Source organism: Schistocerca nitens, chromosome 2 (genome assembly GCF_023898315.1).
Source record: "Schistocerca nitens isolate TAMUIC-IGC-003100 chromosome 2, iqSchNite1.1, whole genome shotgun sequence".
NCBI lineage: Eukaryota > Metazoa > Arthropoda > Insecta > Orthoptera > Acrididae > Schistocerca > Schistocerca nitens.
Genome location: NC_064615.1, coordinates 309,898,524 through 309,923,433, shown reverse-complemented (window position 1 = coordinate 309,923,433; position 24,910 = coordinate 309,898,524).

The following is a 24,910-nucleotide window of genomic DNA, read 5'->3' as shown; positions in this document are numbered from 1 at the left end:
CAGCCTCTTCAGTAGTTGCAGGGCAATCTGGAAGGCTGACTGATCAACATCAACCAAAACATCCTTGCTGTGCAAGTACTGCGAACGGTTGATAGCAAGGGGAAATTACAGACGTAATTATTCCCCAGGGTATGCAGCGTTACTGTATGGTTAGGTAAAATATTCCGGAGGTAAAATAATCCCGCATTCGGATCTCCGGGTGGGGACTACTCAGGAGGGCGTCTTATCAGGAGAAACAGAACTGACGTTCTACGAATCGGAGCGTGGAAAGTCAGATCCCTTAATCGGGCATGTAGCTCAGAAATTTAAAAAGGGAAATGGATAGGTTAAAATTAGATACAGTGGGAACTGGTGAAGTTCGGTGGCAGGAGGAACATTACATCTGGTCAGGTGAATACAGTGTTATAAATACAAAAGCAAATAGGAGTAATGCAATAGGAGGTTTAATAATGAATAAAAAAATAGGAAAGCGGATAAGCTACTACGTACAGTATAGTGAACGCATTATTGTAGCCAAGATAAACTCGAGGCCCACGCCTACCACAGTAGTACAAGTTCATACGCCAACTACCTCTCCAGATGATGAAAATCATTCCTAACACTTGGTTTAAGAATCATGAAATGTGGTTGTATAAGTGGAAGAAACTTGGAGACACCGGAAGGTTTCAGACTGATTATCCTCATATAATGGTAAGACAGAGATTTAGGAAGCAGGTTTTAAATTGTAAGACATTTCCAGGGGCAGATGTGGACTCTGACCACTATTTATTAATTATGAAGTGTAGATTAAAACTGAGGAAACTGCAAAAAGGGAGGAATTTAAGGAGATAGGGCTTGAGGACAATATTATGTAAATGGAAGAGGGCGTAGATGAAGGTGAGATGGAAGATAGGATACTGCGTGAAGAATTTGACAGAGCACTGAAAGAGCTAAGTAAAAACAAGACCCTGGGAGTGAGCGACATTCCGTTTATATCTACTGATAGCCTTGGGAGAGCTAGCCCTTACCAAACTCTTCCGTCTGGTGGGTAGGATGTATGAGACAGGTGAAATATCCTCAGACTTCAACGATAATGTAATAATTCCAATTTCAAAGAAGGCAGGTACTGACAGGTGTGAAAATTTACGAATGGTTCAAATGGCTCTGAGCACTATGGGACTCAACATCTTAGGTCATAAGTCCCCTAGAACTTAGAACTACTTAAACCTAACTAACCTAAGGACATCACACACACCCATGCCCGAGGCAGGATTCGAACCTGCGACCGTAGCAGTCCCGCGGTTCCGGACTGCAGCGCCAGAACCGCACGGCCACCGCGGCCGGCAAAAATTACCGAACTATCAGTTTAATAAGTCACGGTTGCAAAATATTAACATGAATTCTTTACAGACAAATGGAAAAACTGGTAGAAGCCGACCTCGGGGAAGATTAGTTTGGATTTCGTAGAAATATAGGAACACGCGAGGCAACACTGACAATATGACTTAGCTTCGAAGCTAGGTTAAGAAAAGGTAAACCAACGTTTATAGCGTTTGTAGACTTAGAGAAAGCTTTTGACAATATTGACACGAATGCTTTCTTTCAAATTCTGAAGGTGGCAGGGGTAAAAAAGAGGGAATGAATGGTTATTTATAATTTGTACTGAAACCAGAAGGCAGGGGGCATGAAAGGAAAGCAGTGACCGAGAAGGGAGTGAGACAGGGTTGTAGCCTATACCCGATCTTATTCAATCTGTACATTGAATAAGCAGTAAAGGAAACCAAAGAATAGTTTGGAGTAGGTATTAAAATCCAGGGAGACGAAATAAAAACCTTGATGTTTGCCGATGACATAGTAATTCTGTCGGAGACAGCAAAGGATTTGGAAGAACAGTTGAACGGAATGGACAATGTCTTGAAAGGAGGCTATAAGATGAACATCAAAAAAAGCAAAACGAGGATAATGGAATGTAGTCGTATTAAATCAGGCGATGCTGAGGGAATTAGATTATGACATTACACACTTAAAGTAGTAGAAGAGTTTTGCTATTTAGGCAGCAAAATAACTAAGGATGGTCGAAGTAGAGAGGGTATAAAATGCAGACTGGCGATGTCAAGGAAAGCATTTCTGAAGAAGAGAATTGATCTAAGTATGAGAAAGTCTTTTCTGAAAGTGATTGTATGGAGTGTAGCCATGTATGGATGTGAAACATGGAGGATACGCACTGTAGGCAAAAAGAGAATAGAAGCTTTTGAAATGTGGTGCTACAGAAGAAAGGTGAAGATTAGATGGGTAATTAACATAACTAAAGAGGAGGTACTGAATAGAATTGAGAATAACTGGAATTTGTGGCACAACTTGACTAGAGGAAAGGATCAGTTGGTAGGACACGTTATGTGGCAACAAGGGATCACCAAATTAGTACTGAAGGGAAGCGTGAAGGGTAATAATTGTAGAGGGAGACCAAGAAATGAATAAACTAAGCAGATTCAGAAGGATTAAGTTACAGCAGCAACTCAGAGATGAAAAGGCTTGCACAGGTTAGAGTAGATGGAGAGTTGCATCGTTGCATCAAACCAGTCTTTGGACTGAAGACCACAACAACACCAACAATATTTAGTCCAAGTAGCTCAGAGACTCCCTCTATCAATCTTCTTCTTCTGTAGTGGTCAATCCAAGGATTGGTTTGCAACAGCTACAATGGCAGCTTGTCTCCATTCTGTGCGTCTTTCAGCTTTTCTCTTCATTTCTTTATAGGTGTTACATCCCACATCTTTCACGATTTGATCCATGTACCTCAGTCGTGGTCTTCCTCTTGGTCTTTTTCCCTCGAAATATCCCTCTACGATTGTGTTCAGGAGTCCTTTATGTCTTAATAGATGGCCTGTAAATTGCACTCTTCTTTTAACAATGAAACTCCAGAAGCTTCTCTTCTCACCTGCTCTTTCCAGAACCACTTCGTTTGTGACCTTGTCGATCCATTTTATTTTGAGCATGCGTCTATAGCACCACATTTCAAAAGAATTTAGCTTCTGGTCTTCCTCTGTCCCGAGAGTCCATGTTTCACACCCATAGTATGCCACACTCCACACATATGATTTCAAAAATCTTTTCCTGATTTCAAGGCTGATGCTCTTAGATGTTAATATGTTTTTCTTCTTGTTAAAAGCAACCTTTCCTTGAACTATTCCACTTCTCACTTCTGCCTTGCTCCTTCCATCCCTGGTAATATTACTGCCCAGATAAGTAAATTTATCAACTTGTTCAAGCAGTTCATTGCCTACATGAACTTGGACTTTCACTTGATCTTCTTTGTCGCATGCCATTACTTTTGTTTTTGCTTTATTAATTCTCATATTATATTCTTCACCCATAACTTTATCCATTCTATTCAGTAGGACTACAAGATCTTCTTCACTTTCAGCCAGGACAGCTATATCATCGGCATATCTTATCTATTCGTTGGCCATGAATTACTACACCTGTCTGTGAATTTTCCCTTACTTTTTTCAGCGCCTCTTCAATGTATACGTTAAAGATAACAGGGGATAGTGCGCAACCTTGTCGGACACCTTTCCGTATCTGCAGCTCTTCTTGTTTTGTCCGTCCACGGATAACTGCTGTCTCGTTTTTGTACAGGTTCCATATCATTTTTCTATCTTTATGGTCTATTCCTACTTTTTTTGAATACCTCAAACATCTTATCCCATTTAACATTATCAAAGGCTTTCTCTACATCTACGAAAGCTATGTATGTTTTCAGGTTCTTATCTAGTCGTTTCTCGATTATTAGTTTTAGAGCAAATATTGCTTCTCTGGTTCCTCTATGTTTCCGGAATCCCAACTGGTCTTCGGAGAGTGTAGCTTCGACTTTTTGTTCTATGCGTTTTAGGATAATTGAGGTTAATATTTTAGAGGCGTGAGTAACTAGGCTGAGCGTCCTATAATTTTCACATGTTGTAGCATTTGCCTTCTTTGGAATGGGGATCATAATGTTTTTCTAAAAGTCTGTAGGAATTTTACCCTGCTCGTACATGTTGAAAACAAGATTATACAACTCCTGATTCAGTTTTGCTCCTCCAGATTTCAGAAGTTCGGCTGGGATATTGTCTATACCAGGCGATTTGTTGTTTTTCAATTTTTTCAGAGCTAGTTCAAAATCTTCCTTTAATATAGGTTCACCTATGTTGTGTCCATCTACTTCTGTTTCTTCTTCCATGATGTTTTCAGACAGGTCTGGTCCGCTGTACAGTTTTCCTATGTATTGTTTCCATCTTCTTGCAACTTCATCATCGTCATCCAACATATTGCCATTTTCATCCATCACAGCCCTACACTTGTTTCTTCTGTCTCCAAAGCAATGTCTCACACATCTATAGACCTTGTCGATATTTCCCTTGCTCATGTTGTCCTCAACTGAAATACAGAGATCATCAAGGTATTTTTCTCTTATACTTCTTAAATAGCTTTAATCGTCTTATTTTTATTTCAGGAGAGGCATAGAGGCATACTTAATTATTTTTGTGTTTAGCCACTTCTCTCCCTCCCCCCCCCCCCCCATCCATGAACCATGGACCTTGCCGTTGACGGGGAGGCTTGCGTGCCTCAGCGATAGAGATAGCCGTACCGTAGGTGCAACCACAACGGAGGGGTATCTGTTGAGAGGCCAGACAAACGTGTGGTCCCTGAAGAGGGGCAGCAGACTTCTCAGTAGTTCCAGGGGCAACAGTCTGGATGATTGACTGATCTGGCCTTGTAACATTAACCAAAACGGCCTTGCTGTTGTGGTACTGCGAACAGCCGAAAGCAAGGGCATGTAGCTTTACTGTATAGTTGAATGATGATGGCGTCCTCTTGGGTAAAATATTCCGGAGGTAAAATAGTCCCCTATTCGGATCTCCGAGCGGGGACTACTCAGGAGGACGTTGTTATCAGGAGAAAGAAAACTGGCGTCCTACGGTTCGGAGCGTGGGAAGTCAGATCCCTTAATCGGGCAGGTTGGTTACGTTAGAAAATTTAAAAAGGGAAATGGATAGGTTAAATGGGAATTAGTGAACTTCGGTGGTAGGAGGAACAAGAGTTCTGGTCAGGTGATCACAGGGTTATAAATACAAAATCAAATAGGGGTAATGCAGGAGCAAGTTTAATAATGAATAAAAAAATAGGAATGCGGGTAAGCTACTACAAACAGTATAGTGAACGCATTATCGTGGCCAAGATAGATATGAAGCCCACGCCTACCACAGTACTACAAGTTTATATGCCAACTAGCTGCGCAGATGACGAAGAGATTGAAGAAATGTATGATGAGATAAAAGAAATTTTACAGATAGTGAAGGGAGACGAAAATTTAATAGTCATGGGTGACTGGAATTCGACAGTAGGAAAAAGAAGAATATGAAATGAGGGTAAGGAATGAAAGAGGAAGCCGCCTTGTAGAATTCTGCACAGAGCATAACTTGATCATAGCTAACACTTGGTTCAAGAATCATGAAAGAAGGTTGTATATATGGGGAAAGCCTGGAGATATTGGAAGGTTTCAGACAGATTATATAACGGTAAGACAGAGATTTAGGTACCAGGTTTTAAATTGTAAGACATTTCCAAGGGCAGATGTGGACTCTGACCACAATCTATTGGTTACCAACTGTAGATTAAAAATGAAGAAATTGCAAAATGGTGGGAATTTAAGGAGATGGGACCCGGATATACTGACTAAACCAGAGGCTGTACAGAGTTTAAGGGAGAGCATTAGGGAACGATTGAGAAGAATGAGGGAAAGAAATACAGTAGCAGAAGAATTGGTGGCTTTGAGAGATGGAATAGTGAAGGCAAATGAGGATCAAGTAGGTAAAAAGACGAGGGCTAATAGAAATCCTTGGGTAACAGCAGAGATATTGAATTTAATTGATGAAAGGAGAAAATACAAAATTGCAGCAAATGAAGCAGGCAAAAAGGAATACAAACGTCTCAAAAATGAGATCGACAGGAAGTGCAAAATGGCTAAGCAGGGTTGGCAAGAGGACAAATGTAACGATGTAGAAGCATGTATCACTAGGGGTAAGATAGATACTGCCTACAGGAAAATTAAAGAGACATTTGGAGAAAAAAGAACCACTTGCATGAATATCAAGAGCTCAGATGGAAACCCAGTTCTAAGCAAAGAAGGAAAAGCAGAAAGGTGGAAGGAGTGTATAGAGGGTCTATACAAGGGCGATGTTCTTGTGGACAATATTATGGAAATGGAAGAGGATGTAGATGAAAATGAAATGGGAGATACGATACTGCGTGCAGAGTTTGACAGAGCACTGAAAGACCTGAGTCGAAACAAGGCCCCCGGAGTAGACAACATTCCATTAGAACTACTGATGACCTTGGGAGAGCCAGTCATGACAAAACTCTACCATCTGGTGAGCAAGATGTATGAGACAGGCGAAATACCCTCAGACTTCAAGAAGAATGTAATAACTCTAATCCCAAAGAAAGCAGGTGTTGACAGATGTGAAAATTACCGAACTATCAATTTAATAAGTCACAGCTGCAAAATACTAACACGAATTCTTTACAGAGGAATGGAAAAACTGGTAGAAGCCGACCTCGGGGAAGATCAGTTTGGATTCCGTAGAAATGTTGGAACACGGGAGGCAATACTGACCCTTCGACTTATCTTAGAAAATAGATTAAGGAAAGGCAAACCAACGTTTCTAGCATTTGTAGACTTAGAGAAAGCTTTTGACAATGTTGACCGGAATACTCTCTTTGAAATTCTGAAGGTGGAAGTGGTCAAATACACGGAGCGAAAGGCTATTTACAATTTGTACAGAAATCAGATGGCAGGTATAAGAGTCGAGGGGCATGAAAGGGAAGCAGTGGTTGGGAAGGGAGTGAGACAGGGTTGTAGCCTATCCCCGATGTTATTCAATATGTATATTGAGCAAGCAGTAAAGGAAACAAAAGAAAAATTAGGAGTAGGTATTAAAATGCATCGGGAGAAATAAAAACTTTGAGGTTTTCCGATGACATTGTAATTCTGTCAGAGACAGCAAAGGTCTTGGAAGATCAACTGAATGGAATGGATAGCGTCTCGAAAGGAGGATGTAAGATGAACGTCAACAAAAGCAAAACGAGAATAATGGAATGTAGTCGAATTAAATCGGGTGATGCTAAGGGAATTGGATTAGGAAATGAAACACTTAAAGTGGTAAATGACTTTTGCTATTTGGGGAGAAAAATAAGTAAATAATGTCGAAGTAGATAGGATATAAAATGTAGATTGGTAATGGCAAGAAAAGCGTTTCTGAACAATAGAAATTTGTTAACATCGAGTATAGATTTAAGTCTTCAGACGTCGTTTCTGAAAGTATTAATGTGGAGAGTAGCCATGTATAGAAGTGAAAAGTGGACGATTAATAGTTTAGGCAAGAAGAGAATAGAAGCTTCCGAAATGTGCTACAGAAGAATGCTGAAGGTTAGATGGGTAGATCACATAACTAACGAGGGGGTATTGAATAGAATTGGGGAGAAAGGAAGTTTGTGGCACAACTTGACTAGGAGAAGGGATCGGTTGTTGGTACATATTCTTAGGCATCAAGGAACAACCAATTTAGTATTGGATGGCAGCGTGGAGGGTAAAAATCGTAGTGGGAGACCAAGAGATGAATACACTAAACAACTTCAGGAGGATGTAGGTTGCAGTAGGTACTGGGAGATGAAGCTTGCACAGGATAGGGTAGCATGGAGAGCTGCATCAAACCAGTCTCTGGACTGAAGACCACAACAACAACAACAGTCACTTCTTCGAGCTTTTCAGTTTCCATCTGTTCCACTATCTGCTATGGCTCTTTTTACCTGTAGCCTACTGATCTTCCTTCCGTTTCATGTTACATTTCTTCCAATGGATCTTCAGTTTCTCCATTTGCTTCTCTTAGCCGAAATTTTGTTTCGAAGTGTAGATATTCATCTCTACGTATGACATCTTTTTTAACATTTTATTTTTTCTTTTCATTCAGGTATTTAATAAAGTTGTATGAAAACTCGCATATTCCGTGTATGTTGCCTTTCACTCTTGTTATAAACCTATACCAGCTTACTTTATTTGTGAACAAAACCGTGTAGGTCACATTTTATTATATGTTATGACGGGGGTTTCGGCGGAGTTAGGTCATCTTCAGGTTTAACATTTACAAATGTTGACCCAAATATTTGTGTCAACATTTGTAAGACTCTACTTCCTCTCTCTCAAACCCTACCCTAATGGGAGAAAGGGAGAGTCTTGGTTATAGCAAGTTAAAATTTACGAATAAATAAGTACTTTTTATTTATCTGAAACCATTTGCCACGCAAAAATGATAACATGGATCTTTATGAATTCAGTGCTAACTACCAAGAATCAAAACAAATGTTTGAGACAAAATGTACGTAGTTTTTTATGTAGAATCTGATTCTGCAATAAAAATGCGGGTTCACATTTGAAATTTTAAAGTTACCTCCCGCTCCACTCCCAGGGGGCTGGGGTGGCGGGTTAAATTTAGCATCAACAGACGCCCCCTCGAAAATAATCAACTTTGGATTCTACAAATTTTTTCTTGTGAAGCTTATTTTTCGAGTTATTCTGGTTTGTCAACTTAAAATTTACGCCCTGCATATGGATAGAATACAGAACAAAATAACTCTGTTCACACGTATAGAAGTGAGAATCGGTCAGATGGACAGAAACCTACACTGGGCTCTGAAAAGAAATTTTTACACGATGTTTCTTGTAGCTTCTTTTAGGTGAGCATCTGTAGCAATTTTCTAAACATCACTTTGTTATTGTAATTAATTAACGGAACTCTCCTCTGTCAACATTCCTTATGAAATTGTCTTTGTTTTATAAGTGGTACTTTCTAACGAAACTAGTCGTTAATAAAACGTTATTCACTAGGGGCAGCTTATGATGGGAACACGAGCTTCTTCAAATTAAATGCAAAATCGTTTGACATTATTTTCATTGAGTGATATCATCTCGTTTGATATATTTTAGTTTTAGTTTGTCTTTGCAGTTTCTTACATTCCTCACTGGTGTATCTCCTCAGGGAGGCATGCGTAAGAGCGCGTGCGGATTAACCACTTTTAAAGGCCGAGTGCAGCAGCGTTCCAGTTGCGTCCAGTAAACGCCTGGCGCCTGTGCCAACGCCGCAGCCTCTCGCTGCTGCTGCAGCTGGCGCCTGGTGAGCGGAATGCGGCGCGCGGTGTGCACGCGACGCAGGGAACCGTATCCTAGGTCGCAGCTCAGCTCAGCGCGGCGCAGTGGGAGCCTGTAAGGCGACGCGTTTCCGCTCACCGCCGCGGACATTCCCTGGAGAACAGTTGGCCGCCCAGGCGCCTGCCGGCTGCCGGTTGACAGTGTCAGCACCGGACATGACGTCTCTGCGTCCTCTGCCACACTGCGTAGCACACGGCGGTGTGGTCCAGCCACATCAAACTTCCCTGCAGCACATTTTTGCTTCTCTTCCAGCGGGAAAAGTTAACGCTACTTCATCGTCCAATACGAGGCTTGTACTACTTCGTCGATCTAAATCTACGAGGGTGGTCCCTTAAAAAATGGTTCAAATGGCTCTGAGCACTATGGGACTCAACTGCTGTGGTCATAAGTGCCCTAGAACTTAGAACTACTTAAACCTAACTAACCTAAGGACAGCACACAACACCCAGCCGTCACGAGGCAGAGAAAATCCCTGACCCCGCCGGGAATCGAACCCGGGAACCCGGGCGTGGGAAGCGAGAACGCTACCGTACGACCACGAGATGCGGGCAGGTGGTCCCTTAAGTACCCGGCCTGACCAAGAGATGGCAGTCGTTGTTGAAAAATGGATTAGAAAGTACACGATCTACAAAGCATGTGATTAAAGTTTGAAGACGTCATATCGTGTAGTATTTGTTTGGCAGCCATGAATAGTGAACATTGTGAGTGAACTTGTGAAAATGGAGAAAATTGGTCATCGTTATGTGATACAATGTATTTTTTTTAAAGGCCGCAGAGCAACCAATATTAAAGCTAAGCAGAGCTATATTCTACTTTGTGAGAGTCTTCTCGTTCGTTGACAACAGTAAAATATTGTGTTGTTGTTGTTGCTGTTGATGATGATGATGAATATCTACTCTTTGAAACAAAATTTCGGCTAAGAGAAGCAAATTGAGAAACTGAAGATCCATTGGAAGAAATGTAACATGAAACGGAAGGAAGTTCAGTAGCTTACAGCTAAAAAGAGCCATAGTAGATAGTGGAACAGAGGGAAACTGAGAAGCTCGAAGAAGTGACTGTTGTTGTTGTTGTGGTCTTCAGTCCAGAGACTGGTTTGATGCAGCTCTCCATGCTACCCTATCCTGTGCAAGCTTCTTTATCTACCAGTACCTACTGCAGCCTACATCCTTCTGAATCTGCTTAGTGTATTCATCTCTTGGTCTCCCTCTAATATTTTTACCCTCCACGCTGCCCTCCAATGCTAAATTTGTGATCCCTTGATGCCTCAGAACATGTCCTACCAACCGGTCCCTTCTTCTTGTCAAGTTGTGCCACAAACTCCTCTTCTCCCCAATTTCACACACATTTGAACATTTCAGCTGTAATCTTAACACCCATGTAACAGTAACATACAATCTGAACACGAATTACACCAGCAAGATTTCAGAGTCTCTTCCGTGACATTGTCTGAGCATTTTCATATCCGTATTGCACTAGTAACATACGCACAACAATGAAAATTTCGTTCGTATGGGCTGTGTGTCTTGTTTGGAAACATAATTCTTCCAGTCACACACGATGCTTCCTGCTGAAACAGTGAAGGCTTCTTCGCCCTCAACCTTTGGGTCAGTAGCAACTGGTTGTGTACCTGATTTGTTTTTCTGTCAGTGACATCAGTACGTTAACAGTGATACGCAGCAGGATGATGAAGAGCTAGCTGATGTGCAACTTGTGTACGGCGTCAGCGAATGCAACGGGAAAACAGCACATCGATGTTGTGCTGAGCTGTTCCCACAGCGACAGCAACAACATCAGATTAATTTTTAACATGCATATAGGCGCCTATGGGAAACCAGATCCTCACGTGTTACCGACTTTTTCATTGTTGTCAAGCTATTTTCACAGAAGCAAAGGTAACATAGTTACAATGATAAATAATTTTCTTACTAAATTCTTTTCTGAAATACGAAAACTCCTAAAGCTTTTTAAATATAACAAAATTTATTAACATTCTCTATCTTCATTCTTCGTGTCTACATATTTGTTTCTCAACATAGTCACCCTAGAGACGAACACATTTCTCCCAACAAGAGTCCAGTTCAGTTTGTTGATACCGTCATTGTAGAATCTTCGACTTTCTCGACAGAGCCACAACCTCACCTCTGCTAGCATCGCGACATCACTGTCATAGTGAAGTCCTCGGAGGTGTTCATTAGGTTCTGGAAACAGATGACAGTCGGATGGGACCAAGTTGGGACCGTACGGAGGATGATCGATGACAGTAAACGCAACACGTCCTATTGTTGCAGTGTTCGCAACGCTCATGCGTCGTCTGGCAGTTTCATGCTGAAGGGTTCTCCATGTGTGGATGCACCCTTCAAATTCGAAACTAGATTACAGAAATCTGTTTCTCGAGCACCGATACAGTTGCATTACACACCGACATTTTACTCTTTACAATTCGGATCCCTTAAGCGGCAGAGGGCAGCAAGTATGTAGGCATGAAGAATTCAAAAAGCTTTAAGAATCTTTTCATACAAAATTCTGAGGCACGCTCTCGTGATTTCCTATAGCCAAAATAAATAAAACCACAAGTTTCAATGTAAACAACAGGTGTTACAGACTGTCGTCGTAGCAGTCTCGCTTTGCTCCCTAATCGTGCTCGGTACATATGGGCACATGACTTCGTGATTATGATGTCATGTTTTCAACTGCTCCCAACCGTAACGTTCAAACAGTTGCATTGTAGCTGCTCAGTAAACTTGTGTTCAGCATTGATTAATAAAGCACATAGCGATGAATGACAGGCCGGCCGGAGAGGCCGAGCGGTTCTAGGCGCTACAGTCTGGAACTGCGCGACCGCTACGGTCGCAGGTTCGAATCCTGCCTCGGGCATGGATGTGTGTGATGTCCTTAGGTTAGTTAGGTTTAATTAGTTCTAAGTTCTAGGGGACTGATGAACTCAGCAGCTAAGTCCCATACTGCTCAGAGCCATTTCATCCATTTTGATGAATGACAATGAAGGTATTTCTTTTCATTTCCCTAAATCACATTAGTGAAATGCTCATGCTCGAGCACTCATATATATATATATATATATATATATATATATATATATATATATATATATATATCCCTGGCTCTTTGGTTGGCTATTCTGAAGTGGCGCCCCTCGGACAGCCCTGAAAAAAACGGACTTTCTCCCCGGCAGTGTGGCTGCGAAGAGGGTGATGACTACGTACTTCAACAATGTACCGTCTCTTGGGACATCCATAAACAATACGACGACCGAAATTGAAATTATTTTGATCGCTCCATCTGAACCTCCTTTACCTCAGCAACACATCAACGGGTCCAGAATACCGAGAAAAATCGGTATTAAGGTCGAAATTTGCCAGTCGAATTTCTCAATTCTTTTCTTTTAAACTCCCGCAATCGACCTGTGATTGCGGTCACTGGATTTGTTAATTTTCTCTCCTGTATGTGTCTTTCTTTGGCTCTTATATTAATTCGCTAATTCAGTACTGTTTCTTTGGAAGGGCTGGAGCAAACTGTCGCTAAAGACTTTCCATTTGCTTGTCAAACATGGAGGACAAATCTCAGATTTACAAGTTCTCTGGATGGACTATATTGGCATCTAACAGGCAATACGGGGGGAACCCAAGTTCCACCGACAAGATTCGGAGACTGTTGAGGAACATAGACTTCTGTGACAAAAGTCATGGTATTGCAGCAGCTCGAGAGGGCATGGACTCAACAACTCCTTGGAAGTCACCTGCAGAAATATTGAGCCATGCTGCCCCTATAACCGTACATGATAGCGAAAGTATTACCAGTGCAGGATTATGAGCATGAACTGACCACTTGGTTATGTCGCATAGATGTTCGTTGGGATTCATGTAAGGCGATCTTGGTGGCCAAATCATTTTCTCGATTTGTCCAGAATGTTTTTCAAACTAGTCGCGGAGAGTTGTGGCCTAATGGTAATCCCATCGTTGTTTGGGAGTATGAAGTCCATGAATGGTTGAAAATGGTCTTCAGGTAGCAGGATGTAACCATTTCCAGTCAATGATTGGTTCAGTTGAACCAGAGGACCAGTTAGTTCCATGTGAACACTGCCCACGCCATTGAGAAGCCACTAACAGCTTTCACTGTGCCTTGTTGACAACTTGGTTTCGTGAGGTCGTCGCCACACTCGAACCCTACCATCACCTCTTATCAATTGAAACTGGGACTCGTCTGACCAGGTCACGTATTTCCAGTCGTCTAGAGTTCAATCGGTATGGTCACGGGCCCAGAAGATGTCGTGCTGCTATGAAAGACGCGTCGGTTGTCTGCGGCCATAGCCATTAACGCCAAATTTCGCTGCACTGTCCTAACGGATACGTTTGTCGTACGTCCCACATTGATTTCTGTGGTTGCTTCTCTGCTAGCACTGGCTACTCTATGTAAACGCTGCTGCTCTCGGTCGTTAAATGAAGGCCATCGTCCACTGCGTTGTTCGTAGTAAGAGGCAATGACTGAAATTTGGTATTCTCGGCGCACGCTGGGCACTGTTGATATCGGAATATTGAATTCATTAATGATTTACTAAGTTGAATGTCCCATGCGTCTAGCTCCGACTACCATTCCACTCTCATTTCCCGTCGTGCGACCATAAACACGTAGGAAACCTTTTCACATCAGTCACCTGAATGCAAATGACAGCTCCCCAAATGCACTGTCCTTTTATACCTTGTGTACGCGATACTACCGCCATCTGTAAATGTGTAGATCGCTACACCATCACTTCTCTCATGTCAGACTGAGCGAGATGGCGCAGTGTTTAGCATATCGGACTTGCATTTGGAAGGATGACGGTTCAAACCCTCGTCCGGCCATCCTGATTTAGTTTTCCCCGTGATTTCCCTAAGTCGCTTCAGGCAGACCCCGGGATGGTTCCTTTGAAAGGGCACGGCCGATTTCCTTCCCTATCCTTCCTTGACCTGAGCTTGTGCTCCGTCTCTAACGACGTCGTTATCGACGGTGCGTTGAATACCAAACTACGCCTCCTGCTCCTCCTCCCCTCCTCCTCCTGGTACCTCAGTGTATTCTGAATATTTGGTATAAGGGGGTCTCCTGTGAATCGTCACATATTCCAATTATGATTTATTCGATTTTTTACTTACACCAGAGTTTAATTTCTGGCGGAACGCGCCAGTATGGCGTTTCGGCAGCTACGAGTGAAATTTTTTTGAACTCGTGGGAGCTGTTCGTCACAGGAATTTAGAACATTACACGCGTATTGAATCGAAGCGTAACTGATTATGACTACTAGCAACTACAAGAACTATTCCCGATATTAGATTTTTTATGGTATCTATCAATCCCAAAGAAAGCAGGTGTTGACAGATGTGAAAATTACCGAACTATCAGTGTAATAAGCCACGGCTGCAAAATACTAACGCGAATTCTTTACAAACGAATGGAAAAACTAGTAGGAGCCGACCTCGGCGAAGGATCATTTTGGATTCCGTAGAAATACTGGAACACGTGAGGCAATACTGACCTTACGACTTATCTTAGAAGAAAGATTAAGGAAAGGCAAACCTAGGTTTCTAGCATTTGTAGACTTAGAGAAAGCTTTTGACAATGTTAACTGGAATACTCTCTTTCAAATTCTAAAGGTGGCAGGGGTAAAATACAGGGAGCGAAAGGCTATTTACAATTTGTACAGAAACCAGATGGCAGTTGTAAGAGTCGAGGGACATGAAAGGGAAGCAGTGGTTGGGAAGGGAGTAAGACAGGGTTGTAGCCTCTCCCCGATGTTATTCAATCTGTATATTGAGCAAGCAGTAAAGGAAACAAAAGAAAATTCGGAGTAGGTATTAAAATCCATGGAGAAGAAATAAAAACTTTGAGGTTTGCCGATGACATTGTAATTCTGTTAGAGACAGCAAAGGACTTGGAAGAGCAGTTGAACGGAATGGATGGTGTCTTGAAGGGAGGATATAAGATGAACATCAACAAAAGCAAAACGAGGATTATGGAATGTAGTCGAATTAAGTCGGGTGATGTTGAGGGTATTAGATTAGGAAATGAGACACTTAAAGTAGTAAAGGAGTTTTGCTATTTGGGGAGCAAAATAACTGATGATGATCGAAGTAGAGAGGATATAAAATGTAGACTGGCAATGGCAAGGAAAGCGTTTCTGAAGAAGAGAAATTTGTTAACATCGAGTATAGATTTAAGTGTCCGGAAGTCGTTTCTGAAAGTATTTGTATGGAGTGTAGCCATGTATGGAAGTGAAACATGGACGATAAATAGTTTGGACAAGAAGAGAATAGAAGCTTTCGAAATGTGGTGCTACAGAAGAATGATGAAGATTAGATGGAAAGATCACGTAACTAATGAGGAGGTATTGAATAGAATAGGGGAGAAGAGGAGTTTGTGGCACAACTTGACAAGAAGAAGGGACCGGTTGGTAGGGCATGTTGTGAGGCATCAAGGGATCACAAATTTAGCGTTGGAGGGCAGCGTGGAGGGTAAAAATCGTAGAGGGAGACCAAGAGATCAATACACTAAGCAGATTCAGAAGGATGTAGGTTGCAGTAGGTACTGGGAGATGAAGAAGCTTGCACAGGATAGAGTAGCATGGAGAGCTGCATCAAACCAGTCTCAGGACTGAAGACCACAACAACAACAACAACATGGTCTCTATTGATTGTGAAGGTGGCAGGGGTGAAATACAGGGAGCGAAAGGCTATTTACAATTTGTACAGAAATCAGATAGGAGTTATAAGAGTCGAGGGGTATGAAAGGAAAGCAGTGGTTCGGAAGGGCGTGAGACAGGGCTGTAGCATATCCTCGATGTTATTCAATCTGTATATTGAGCAAGCAGTGAAGGAAACAAAAGAAAAATTCGGAGTAGGTATTAAAATCCATAGAGAAGAAATAAAAACTTTGAGGTTCGCCGATGACATTGTAATTCTGTCAGGGACAGCAAAGGACTTGGAAGAGCAGTTGAACGGAATGGACAGTGCCTTGAAAGGAGGGTATAAGATGAACATCAACAAAAGCAAAACGAGGATAATGGAATGTAGTCGAATTACGTCGGGTGATGCTGAGGGAATTAGATTAGGAAATGAGACACTCAAAGTAGTAACGGAGTTTTGCTATTTGGGGAGCAAAATAACTAATGGTCAAAGTAGAGAGGATATAAAATGTAGACTGGCAATGGCAAGGAAAGAGTTTCTGAAGATGAGTAATTTGTTAACATCGAGTATTGATTTAAGTGTCAGTAAGTCGTTGCTGAAAGTATTTGTATGGAGTGTAGCCATGTATGGAAGTGAAAAATGAACGATAAATAGTTTAGAGAAGAAGAATGGCTCTGAGAACTATGGGACTTAACAGCTATGGTCATCAGTCCCCTAGAACTCAGAACTACTTAAACCTAACTAACCTAATGACATCACACCGAGTCATCACGAGGCAGAGAAAATTCCTGACCCCGCCGGGAATCGAACCCGGGAACCCGGGCGTGGGAAGCGAGAACGCTACCGCACGACCACGAGCTGCGTACTTAGAGAAGTTTGGACAAGAAGACAATACAAGCTTTCGAAATGTGATACTACAGAAGAATGCTGCAGATTAGTTGGGCAGATCACATAACTAATGAGAAGGTATTTAATAGAATTGGGGAGAAGAGGAGTTTGTGGCAAAACTTGACTAGAAGAAGCGATCGGTCGGTCGTAGGGCATATTCTGAGGCATCAAGGGATCACCAATATAGTACTGGAGGGCAGCGTGGAGGGTAAAAATCGTAGAGGGAGACCAAGAGATGAATACACTAAGCAGATTCAGAAGGATGTAGGCTGCAGTAGGTACTGGGAGATGAAGAAGCTTGGACAGGATGGAGTAGCATGGAGAGCTGCATCAAACCAGTCTCAGGACTGAAGACCAAAATAACAACAACATTGATTGAGCTATTACGCCACCATCGTAGTCGGCTATTTCGTTAACATGGTTAATTTAAACGTGACAGTGAGAGCAACGAAAGGGAAACGGCTTCTCAAACATTATGCGAAAATTAATTCGGTTGACAGTTCGATCCAAACTTAGCCCTTACGAGCATAGTAGGTTCGTAGTCAGAAGGCCTGACAAATACTATGATGCAATTGTCGCCTTCCTGTTAGTTAACATGATTCATTTGAACGTGCCCGTGAGAGCAACGAAAGGGAAGGGGCTTCTCAAACGTTATGCTAAAATTAATTAGGTTGACAGTTCGATCCAATCTTGGCCCTTACAAGCATACTATTGTCGTAGTCAGGAGGCCTGACGAATACAATGATGCAATTGTCGCCTTCCTGCTAGTTACCATGATTCATTTGAACGTGGCCGTGGGAGCAACGAACGGGAAACGGCTTCTCAAACGTTATGCTAAAATTAATTAGGTTGACAGTTCGCTCCAAACTGAGCCCTTACAAGCATAGTAGTTTGGTATTCACGAGACCAGACGAATACAATGATGCAATTGTCGCCTTCCTGCTAGTTAACATGATTCATTTGAACGTGGCCGTGGGAGCAACGAACGGGAAACGGCTTCTCAAACGTTATGCTAAAATTAATTAGGTTGACAGTTCGCTCCAAACTGAGCCCTTACAAGCATAGTAGGTTCGTAGTCAGAAGGCCTGACAATTACAATGATGCAATTGTCGCTTTGTTTGTGGCCCTGTTCCTTATTCTACAACATTTTCTTGCTGAAACATTTGCTCTAATTCGATGTATGATACTGCTATTGTCGAGTAGAGAGAACATCGTTAGGTAAGCTATCATTTAACTTGAGGTAAGTTCGCCTCGATAGGTGAATGGTCAGTGTGGCGGACTGCCATCCTAATGGGCCCGGTTTATATTCCCGGCTGGGTAGGGGATTTTTCTCCGCTCAGGGACTGGGTGTTGTGTTCTCTTCATGATCATTTCATCCCCATCCGGCGCTCAGGTCGCCTAATGTGGCGTCGAATGTAATAAGACGTGCACCAAGGCGGCCGGACCTGCCCCGTAAGAGGCCTCCCGGCTAGTGACGCCAAACGCTCATTTCCATCTCGAGGTTGAGCAAGAAGCAGTAGTTAGTACAGCAGGTGAAACAGTCACCATAAATATTAATTCATCACGTAATATGCTTATCTCTTTGAAGTCATTCTACTGAGGCTCACTTCTCTTCCTAAATATTCATTTATGTATGTCATACAATAACCGATGACCAAAGGCTACAAACGTGGCTTTCCGATCCATAAAGACTACGAACTTGCCGATGCGTGACACGGAATTGCAACCTTTTAGAGAGTCCAGTCACAAAGAGCCGCCATTACTTCTTGATCATTCTCAGCCTTCGACATATACATGCAAAATTAATTATTTAGTTCAAATGACATATCAGTCATCAGCTAACTGAAACGAGCATTCACTCATAATGATAGATTTGTAGTGATGTTAGTCATCATTTGCTGCACTTCAAAAAGCTGGCGTCTTTGACACTTAAACTTTATTGTGATTTCTACTGGTAATTTATTTTCAGAGTGTCTTCTCCTGAAACACCCCTCGTCAATTTTTTGCTTTCTAAAGTAGATACATCCAGTGCTCAGTGAGGGCGAGCTTAGTGACGAACTGGTCGCTGGCTGACAGTAACCATTCTGATCCAAGATTCCTTGCTCTCACTAACGAAGAAAAGTAGATGACACTCACTGGTAACGTAACCTATCTTCACCAACTTCCAAACAGAATTAGCATCAACAAACAACAGTTATGATCATTGACAAAACTAGAGTACATTGTTGGATAACAAACTAGATTCGGAATACCCTTGACAGAGGCAGAAAAACTAAAACTTAAGATGCTAGTTAACAGAGACAGTGGTATTTAGGGAAAAACTAGTATTGGAACTGAAGTGCAGATTTCAAAAAAATTCAAATATGTTATATTTAATCATCATATTCAGTTTACCACACACTGACAACTTGTTCAAAGTTATGTCTTATTGTTAATGCAGTATGGAGTGGTATCTTGGAAGCACTGAAGACCTCATCCATCGACACGCTGATTGTACTGCGGCATTCTAAAGATCCCATTGTTAGATCATCTGACTAAGGACGAAGGACTTCATGGAACAGGTAAAAGTCTTGGTCATATCAACGATAAAACGCAGGAATACAGCGCAGCTTGGTTTCAGCTTCCGTAACGAGAAGTGCAGTTTACGCAACTGCCGGGAAGGAAAGATAGGAAAAAATGTACGAGGTCAGAGAAGGATTACATGGTCACAGAATCCCCGTGGGCGCCACATAATCTCAGATATTGCACCACTGATTAAAACAGCTGAGAACGGAGATGCAGACGCATGTAAGAAGGTGGAATTGAAAGAAGAAGAATAAGTTCAAATGGCTCTGATCACTATGGGACTTAACTTCTGAGGTCATCAGTCCCCTAGAACTAGGAACTACTCAAACCTAACTAACATAAGGACATCACACACATCCATGCCCGAGGAAGGATTCGAACCTGCGACCTTAGCGGTCGCAAGTTTCCAGACTGAAGCGCCTAGAACGGCTCAGCCACTCCGGCCGGCGAAGAATAAGTAACACATAATAAATATTTACCACGTAGCCAATTGAAAAACTGTTTTCATGACCAAGAACAAATACATAATCCCATCATAGATCTAAATAAATGTATTACAGAATGAAATTTTTAATCTGCAGCGGAATGTGCGCTTATATGAAATTTCCTCGCTCGTTGAAACCGAGTGTCAGATCGAGCCTCGAACTCGGGACCTTCGTCTTTTCCGGGCAAAAAGTAACAAAAAAAATGGTTCTAAGCACTATGGGACTTAACATCTGCGCTCATCAGTCCCCTAGACTTAGAACTACTTGAACCTAACTTACCTAATGACATCACACACATCCTTGTCCGAGGCAGGATTCGAACCTGCGATCGTAGCAGCAGCGCGGTTCCGGACTGAAGCGCCTAGAACCTCTCGGCCACAGCAGCCTACAAAAAATTATAATAGGAACATAACGAGGACTTTTTTAATTAATTACAGAGCTTTTTACGCAAGCGGTGGCCTTAATCTTTTTTTACAATAAACTTTATTTTACTTTCCTTATTATTACAAAAAGGAATGTATAGTGGAAAACATGCAACAGGTGTCATACATTATTGTGATCATCACCAAAATATCAAATAATTAAGATAAACGGACAACCGTAGAGTCTACGCCAGAGATCTCTCGCCACGGCACAGGCTTCTGTAAGAGGGAGCAAGGGGGTAAGTGTCGCTCCGTCCACAACACCCTGAGGTACTCTGAGGTACTACGAGTGTGTGAATTCCTAAAGGACCAAACTGCTTAGGTCATCGGTCCCTAGACTTACACACTACTTAAAGTAACTTAAACTAGCCTATGCTGAGAACAACACACTCACCCACGCCAGAGGGAGGACTCGAACCTCCGCCGGGAGGGGCCGCGCAATCCGTCCCATGACGCCTTAAACCGCGCGGCCACTCCGCGTGGCAGGTACTACGAGAGAAGGCGATGGTTCATTAGCATGAGTGAGCACAGACTGCAGTTGGAGGTCATTTCGAAGAACCTCGACATACATCGGCGGGAGCATCATCAGGGTGGTCGCGACTCGCCCGTCTCCAGGTAGCAGTTGTGTGATTCTTGGGCACGTCCCGAACACGTATTCGCTTGGCCATCATAAATTATAATGACGTGGCATCCGCCAACACATAAGTTGGACGACCCATGTTTGGTAAACGCTATGCGGGTATGTCACACCCTGTTGAGAACAAAGTGCATGGTGAATTGAACCCACTTTTCCTCTGTATCGCTAGTCACCTTCCCTAATGGGAAGAACGCAGATACCACACCTCTGAAGGGACCTCAGAAGGGATTTCAGATACATGGATCGTCTGCAGTCCGTGACCCGCACGTTCCACAGTTACTCCAGTGATGTATCTATCGGAGTGACGGAATTTAAGACCACTTTTAATTGAACGTGAATTCTATCACACAATTCTTCGTTAATCAGTTCCATGTACACCAGACTGCTCACTGGGAACAGGTGGATGCCAACAAGATCAGTACAATCTTCAGTTTATCTCTGAGAAACTGTTCGATTTCAAGTGTCTTCTGTCTAGCATATTTAGTCGAAGGGAGCTGATCTTCAGTGTCGATTTTCTGTGGACATGTTCCATCCTTTGTCTAAAAAAAATATATAGCGCAACATGCAAACAACTGCATGCGCGAGTTGCTCGGCGAAGACGCAAACCAGACATCCATGCCGTTCCGCTGCCGAAGCTGAACAGCCAACTCAACTACCCAAACACGACACACCATCTCTCCTCATAGCTTTACTTCCGACAGTATCTCGTCTCCTACCTACCAGACTTCACAGAAGTTCTCCTGCGAAGCTTGTGGGACAAGCAAACCGTTGAGAACGAATACTGCAGAGACATGGCTTAGCCACAGCCTGGGGAATGTTCCCAGAGTGAAATTTTGGTAGAGCACTTACACGCGAAAGGCAAAGTGTCCAGAGTTCGAATCTCGGACTGGCACACAGTTTTACTCTGCCAGGAAGTTTCAGTCCTATTACAGCTTGAATAAACCTTAAGTACATTTTACTCAATGATAAGTTTTCCAAGGACTTTTAACTTTCTTTATGTTCGGATAATAAGTTGCCGTCTCTTTAATCTAAAAGTAGATGACCAATGCAGCTAGCCGCTATCTCTGTGTAATGTCTTGTCTGTATAGACGTGTATCTGTTGTCTTTAAGATCCCTTCACCTTCACACATAAGTCTATACAGTAAAGTAAGGCCCTCCCAGTTCTGGGCTGATCCGTGATAAGACAGGCGAAAAATTAGACTAATGGAGGATTATTAGTATTATCTCTATTTTCATTCGCTATTTCTCTTTCTCTCCTTTACCTATGTATAGTTTTTAATATAAGATTTCATTACGTGATAAAAAGAATCAGCCAAATAGAATCTTTGGTGGAGTCCTTCGTCTTGGTAATCAGCGGCTGGCTTGCTGTAAGAGATCTTTATATTTATTATTACTGTTAAACACTGCAGTCAGTCGGGAGAATCAATCGTTTGGACTATTTGTTCCTTTTACGAAAGATTGCGAATTCCAGATGTGTACGAAGCCTTTTTGGACGATTTAACACAGACTCAGTGATTGCAGGCTCTCTTCGACACAGCTGAAACTTCCCCACTAACTACAGGGCCAACGTCATCAACAAATGGTTCAGAAAAAAACTCATTCGTTCATTCACTCCAGAACAAAAAAGTCACAAACCTTATTTATGGAGGAAATCGTGTACTAAATCCATCTCCATTACATGTCCAGATCTCCGGTGATTCCACGCCTTAATTATTTTCCTTTTACAATCTCTTTCTCTTCAAAACAAACCGCCAACGGCACAAATGTTAATTGGCTCGCTTTAGCGAGAAGAAAAGCAGAATATGTGTCTCTCAGAAGCACGTCAATCCCTCAACAGATACTCCAGAAGTCGTCCTAGTTACCACTCTAACAACCATGGAGAATGCATATATGCATCTCTGTTGTTTCAAAGAATAAACGCACTAGAAAATACTTTGGCGTCGACGAGCTATCGCCGCATATATTACGAGAAAATCAGATCAGATAACTTTTCCAAAGTGAATGAATATGGATGGTTTGATTGAAAATGATTAATTGGTGCGTGGTAGAGGGTATTTGCTGTGGGGACATTACAATGCCCCTCGCAGCGAGCGAAGTTTGTGAGCCTAATTTTGATTTACCGAAGACACTTCGCGAGCTATCTATTAGTGTGGGTAGCCCGGAAGTGATGAGTGTCAGTCCTCCGACTGGAAAAAAATAATTATGTTTAAGACAGACGAAGAAAAGAAACATTGAAAACAGAAGAAATGAAGAGACAGGTACCGCGGCTGTATTGCTTTTACGTGCATCAAGGTGTTATGTCTGCTGTGCACAACCAAGGAAGATGATCTTTCATGAAACTATTATCAGGGTCTACCCATTCGGGAACTTTCTTAAGCAGGGAAACCTTGGAAAACCTCTTAAGCCTTGACCCCCAGCCTACGGTACATAGAAGATAGGAAAGCCTACAGAAGAAAAAAAAATCTTGAAATTGATCTCTAAAGGAAAGATAGGGATAGATTTATAGAACGATTTGGAGAAGAGTGATTTGTGCCTCTCGCAAAAAAATTTTACAATCAATAACTCGAGATCTTTATTTATTTATTTATTTATTTTTACAATCTTGTTCCCAGGACAATATCTTGCGGTGCTGAAACTACCCCGGATCTTGCATGTCCCCGACGTCCACAATTGTAGTCGGTCTTCTACGCGGCCCACAATGAGAAGAGTAGAAGGGACAGGGATACCAGATTTTACATGCAACATTCATTCCAAAAGAATTAGCAATGACCGAAAGGGAAACTATTCCTGTAAAAGAACTGGTTAGGTTGCACCGTCCAAGATTCTCCTTTTTGAAAACAAAATCCCTATGGCTTCATGCATCCTTTTTCTTACGATGTACTGCAAGGAATTTAGCCATTGACTTCAGGTTTCCATTTATCCATTGACTAATGCTGTTGCCGAAAACATAATAATATTTACTCTAGTTTGAATTTTCTTTTGGACTTCGCATCAACACTTGTGATTATAAGTCCAAAAATTCTGACACATTTTCTGTCAATGATTTATTCTTCGTAATTTAAAGGATTCATGCAACTTGCAGTAGATTTTGGATGCAAATCATCGAATAATGGAAAGTGTGGTTCATTTTATACAAAGACATAATCCATCATTTCCTTGAAAAGTCATATCATTTATCTATACTCATAAAAATTTTATCCCAAATACATATATTTCTCCGCTTGATTGCTGTAATGTAAAAGTTATTAGTAGTGAGGAATGTGGATTCACTTCTTTCATTTATTCTCTGATTCATCCGACATTCATACATGCACATATATGCAAATGGATTTTCAAACAAAATTCCAAAGTGAACAAGACCCATTAAATAACTACTAATTCTATGAATATTAATTTCTTTTGACATTCAACAATAAATCAAGAAATCTTAACATCTAATTATGACACTTTTTTGAAGTTCAACATCAATCAGTTTCCCCTCGCGTTTGATGCGAGTCTCTTACAAAGCATATGTGTGTCGTCTATATCGATTCTAACTCTCGCGCCGACGTCAATTGTTTTGCGCAGGAAATTATCTTTGCGGCGTTAACCGTCACTCATGATTCACCACTTCACCGCAAAACTTCACTTCACATGTTTACACATCTAAGCGTGCACTTGAAATTATATGTGAACATTCACTGGGAACCTCTTTTGATTATGCAGCGTCATTTTCGGGAAATATTTCTCTCTTCTTGAAGGTCATTCAGATCCTTTATACTTCTTGATGACATTAGCAATGCTAAAGTTCTATGTTTACCCAAACACAGGTGAAGCCTATCTCCACGATCTTCTTTGCAGCACTCGATAGTTATAGTTTGTCACTATTTCTACAATCTGTGTCACTGATTAATTATTTCAGTTTTAAGTTTTCTAACACTAAACACACACAGTTTATTGTTTTTACTAGCGTTCATCTCTGTCACTCGCAACACCATTTATCCCTATCTTCTAATCTTCATTACATTTTTTCAAGT